Consider the following 5428-nt stretch of genomic DNA (forward strand, 5'->3'; position numbering starts at 1 on the left):
AGTGGTCTATGCATTATTAACGAGAGTTAATAACGATGTGTTGTGTATTTCAAAATTTTTTAAAAGAATAGATTTTCAATGTTCTTACCACAAAAAGTAAGTTGATGAGATGATGGATATGTTAATTAGCATCATTTAATCTTTCTAAAATACATAGATCAAAACATCGCATGTACCTCATAGACATACACAATAATTTGTCAATTAGAATAAATCATAAAAAGCATGATGGGCCTTTGCCCGCCCGCTTCTGCGCCGGCCACTCTCGGGGCAGCTGCTCGGGCGGCGCGGGGTCTGCGCTGGGGCCATGACTCCACCGCGCCGCTTCGTCCTGGAGCTCCCCGACTGCACCCTGGCTCATTTCGCCCTGGGCGCCGATGACCCCGGCGACGCAGACGCCCCCGACCCCCACTTGGCGGCGCTGCTGGGGCCCCCGGAGCGCAGCTATTCGCTGTGCGTGCCGGTGACCCCGGACGCCGGCTGCGGGGCCCGAGTCCGGGCGGCGCGGTTGCACCAACGCCTGCTGCACCAGCTGCGTCGCGGCCCCTTCCAGCGGTGCCAGCTGCTCAGGCTGCTCTGCTACTGCCCGGGCGGCCAGGCCGGCGCGCAGCAAGGCTTCCTGCTGCGCGACCCCCTGGATGGCCCTGACACCCGGCAAGCGCTGCTCGAGCTGCTGGGCGCCTGCCAGGAGGCACCACGCCCGCACCTGGGCGAGTTCGAGGCCGACCCCCGCGGCCAGCTGTGGCAGCGCCTCTGGGAGGTGCAAGACGGCAGACGGCTGCAGGTGGGCTGCGCACAGGTCGTGCCCGCCCCGGAGCCCCCGCTGCACCCGGTGGTGCCAGACTTGCCTAGTTCCGTAGTCTTCCCGGACCAGGAAACCGCCCGGGCCGTTTTGGAGGAGTGTACCTCCTTTATTCCTGAAGCCCGGGCGGTGCTTGACCTGGTCGACCAGTGCCCAAAACAGGTCCAGAAAGGAAAGTTCCAGGTTGTTGCCATCGAAGGACTGGATGCCACGGGTAAAACCACGGTGACCCAGTCAGTTGCAGATTCGCTTAAGGCTGTCCTCTTAAAGTCACCACCCTCTTGCATTGGCCAGTGGAGGAAAATCTTTGATGATGAACCAACTATCATTAGAAGAGCTTTTTATTCGTTGGGCAATTATATTGTGGCCTCTGAAATAGCTAAAGAATCTGCCAAATCTCCTGTGATTGTAGACAGGTACTGGCACAGCACTGCCACCTATGCCATAGCCACCGAGGTGAGTGGGGGTCTCCAGCACCTGCCCCCAGCCCATCATCCTGTATACCAGTGGCCAGAGGACCTGCTTAAACCTGACCTCATCCTGCTGCTCACCGTGAGTCCTGAGGAGAGGTTGCAGAGGCTCCAGGGCCAGGGCATGGAGAAGACCAGGGAAGAAGCAGAACTTGAGGCCAACAGTGTATTTCGTCAACAGGTAGAAATGTCCTACCAGCGGATGGAGAATCCTGGTTGCCATGTGGTTGATGCCAGCCCCTGCAGAGAAAAGGTCCTGCAGACGGTATTAAGCCCAATCCAAACTAGTTTTAATGAACTGTAGTTACTCTGGCCAGGTGCCATGTCTAACTAGATTAGATGTTGTTTGAAACATCTACATCCACCATTTGTTACGCAGTGTTCCCAAATTTCTGTTGTACAAGCATGTTGTGTGGCAGAAAATTGGAGACCAGGCATCTTAATTTTACTTCAGCCTTCATACCCTCTTCTGACTGATGGACCTGTCATCACAAAGGACCCTCTCACCATGTTCCAGTGAGAGGCCAGCAATTGCTTTCTTCCTGGCATGGTAAACATTTTCTTGGAACATATGTTTCACTTCATCACTACCAAATCTCTGGAAGACCTGTCTTACTCAGACAGCACGAGGTGTACAGAAGCAGCAGAGAAGATCTTCCAGATCAGCAGGGAGCCTCCAGAGCCCCTCCTTCTCCTACACTGGCATGCTGATGAGATCGTGACGTGCCTAGCATTGGCTTCTTCCACATCTGGTTGCACTCATCATGATGGGCTCGCTGCATCTCCCTCAGTCCCAAATTCTAGAGCCAACTGTTCCTGCAGAGGCTGTCTATATGTCCTGGCTATCCAAGGACACTCCTGCAGGGCCATTTTTGGGTAAGGAACACTTACAAAGAAGGCATTGATCTTGTGTCTGAGGCTCAGAGCCCTTTTGGTAGGCTTCTGAGTCATATATAAAGACATTCAAGCCAAGATGCTCCAACTGCAAATATACCAACCTTCTCTGAATTATATTTTGCTTACTTACATTCCTTTTCTTTTTTATGTAAAGTATGGCCCTGAATAGAATGCACATTTTCCATTGAACTGGATGCATTTCATTTAGCCAATCCAGTAATTTATTTATATTGATCTATACATAATATATGTTTCCTCAGCGTAGGAGCTATGATTCACTAATTAAAAGTGGAGTCAAAACGCTAAATGCAATGTTTGTTGTGTATTTTCATTACACAAACTTAATTTGTCTTGTTCAGTAAGTACAGTGGATCTTGGAGTGGGATTTCTTGGTAAATTATCTTGCACTTGAATGTCTCATGATTACATACGAAATCGCATTGAGATATCTTTAGATAGAAAAAAGTAGCTGAGTGAAGGGGAAATTATAGAGCTATGTGGCTTTAGGGAGTAGGTTGAACCAGGTGATTACCTAAAATTCCTTCCAGTTCAAAAGCAGATAAAATTGTAAATTATTTTATCCTATCTACCATTTCTTAAGAAGACATTACTGCCAAATAATTAAATTTAAGGTTTTATCAGGTTTGCATATAGAATATTAAATTCTAATAAAGTTTCATGTTAATGTCATAGGATTTTTAAAAGAGCTATAGGTAATTTCTATGTTATATATATATATTAAAATGTAATTGGTTTCAGTTGAACGTATTTTAAAGCTGATAAATAGCATTAGGGTTCTTAGCAATGTGGTATCTAGCTGTATTATTAGTTTTATTTACTTTAAACATTCTGAAAAGCTTATACTGGCAGCCCAGAAAAACAAACAATTAATGTATCTTTACGTCCCTTGCACATGAATAAACTTTGCTGTGGTTTACTAAAAAAAAAAAAAAAAAAAAAAAAAAAAAAAAGCATGATGTGGTTTATACATTAAATAATATTTTTAACTATAATCCTATTCAATGAGCAAGAGATAAAATAAAATTCTGATATCTACTTCCTACCTAAATATGATTAAAACTGATTAATTGATAAAATTCTCCTATATCTTTGAAAAAGGGAAAAGTTTTCAAAAGTCTGTTCTCACTGATTGTGCCAGCACATGGTTTCCAGCCCTCATAACTAATTTTAGTACTGCCTTCTCACATTGTCATGAGTGATATATATCTACAGCTACCTCTCACCTTTTGCGCAAAATAAAACTAACACATGGGCCTTTTTTCCAAAGTGCTTTTAAGCCATCATACTGTCTGCATGTGAATATCAGCAAATTGATCTATTATTCCAGTGATCTTGGCCATGTTAACTGAGTAAGATTGATTCTCTTTCTAGATACTTTAACTATAAAGCCAGCAGTTTTCAAAATTCTCTCTCAGAATATTTAAGGCCAATGACATACCTACACAAGGGCAGGAAGCCATGAATTCCTCCCTTGAGTAGAGAACTATAGTAGGTGCAGAGAAGAAGAAAAACATTATTCCCTATTATTAAAGAAGATACTTTGACCAAGAGAAATTTATTTTTTAGTTTTGAATGTTTATTTCCATTTTGTGGTATAGTTGTAGCTTTAAAATACAGAAAATAGCTAAAATGTTCATCTAGGAAAATTTCTGGTACAACTTTATTAATATATTTACCTTGGCATAACAATTAAGGACTTTCCATATATCATCATGAATATTCTTTGGCCTTTTACCCTATACTCAAGATTATTTAGCTTTAACTGTTTTTCTGCTATAACCCTAGAATGAGTACAGTAACCCTATAAAAATCATTTGACTTAAATCAGCTAAATACGTTGATTTAACCCAATCATCTTCTCACAACATCCAGCTTTATCTTCCTCAAAAAACAGGAAACCAAATTTGTGACTCAACTTTATCTCTAAGGTTGCATTATAAAGTAATACTTTTCCGTATCATTACCTCCCTTTTCTAAGTTTTAAAATGGCTTCATTTTCTAATGGAAGAATCAAATCATTCATACACATGATTCGCTAATAATAGTACAAAACATACCAACAAGCACAGATTAGTGTGCTATGACACCTAAACAGATGGTTCCTAGAAAGCAAACACCTGCAAACCATCTGTACAACAGTGACTACTGTGGCTGAATTGGAAGCTAGCGATAATCTGAGCCAAAATATCTGAACACCAAACTGCCTGGCTGAAGCTGATAGACCAAAGAGAGTAAATATATTTTGCCACATATGCTAACTCTGATCATCTGATAGTGGCTGCTTGGAGCGCTGTGCAGAGAGTAAATGTGCAATGACAGCAACTCTTATTAGGAAAGAAAGCCATGACTGAGTAGATAGGAGCTATGGCTATAGATGTGAAGTGTCAGGAAACATGCAAAATAATTGCCATTACTGAGTTAAGCAGACCTTACAGCTAAATAAGTTACATTGTATAAGCAAAGTCAGAGTCATCACTTCTGATTGTAAGTGTGTACATGTGTGTTCTACCATTTTTGAAGTTTGGGGAAAAGTTTTATTTTTAATTGTATATTGGTTTTACTCGATCATTGGAAATTATATTGCCTTTGAATCTTTATAAGTAATGCATCTGTGCAAGCACAAGTACATCTTTTAATGGCAATTGAAATGAACCACAAAAGTAACCATTTGTATGTCCTTATAACCTATGCACAAACAAGCCAACTTTTATGTAAGTGTGTTTACTAACTATAAACATTTTATGCTTTGACCAAATAGTTACATCTAGATTATGATCTCTCTGCTACCCCTCATCTCCATTTTATAGCTTTAAAAAAAATGATAAAATTGGAAGAGCTAAGAGAAAGAGAATATATGGAAGCATGCAATTTTCTAGGTTGAAAGAAACATACAGGTTAAGATATATATACAATATATATCATATATGTATGTATATATATCCTATATATGTATGTGTGTGTGTGTGTATATATATACACACAATTGGGGAAGGAAAAGTTGAAGATGATGGTGGAACAATAATTTGGGCAAGGAGAAAAAAGTGCTCATCAAATGATGTTGACACGTCAAAAAAAAAAAAAAAAAAAACCACACTAAAACCAGCTTGCAAAGACTTCCACCAGCCAAATCTTGGTCAATTTTAGCATCATAGTAAAATAACTAATGGATTATAACTCATCATATAAAACAGGAAACCACAGATTTATACCGATGTAGAAAACTGCGTTAATATATTGC

The 5428-nt window shown here is 41.1% G+C and overlaps 1 pseudogene across 1 annotated transcript; it reads left to right on the forward strand.

Moving 5' to 3' along the window:
* The first annotated feature begins 231 nt into the window (after positions 1-231).
* Positions 232-3134, forward strand: LOC140710837 (UMP-CMP kinase 2, mitochondrial pseudogene; annotated as a pseudogene). The gene has a single exon (XR_012091934.1). The product of XR_012091934.1 is annotated as a UMP-CMP kinase 2, mitochondrial pseudogene (transcript).
* The last annotated feature ends 2294 nt before the right edge of the window (positions 3135-5428 follow it).

Source organism: Chlorocebus sabaeus, chromosome X (assembly GCF_047675955.1).
Source record: "Chlorocebus sabaeus isolate Y175 chromosome X, mChlSab1.0.hap1, whole genome shotgun sequence".
Lineage (NCBI taxonomy): Eukaryota > Metazoa > Chordata > Mammalia > Primates > Cercopithecidae > Chlorocebus > Chlorocebus sabaeus.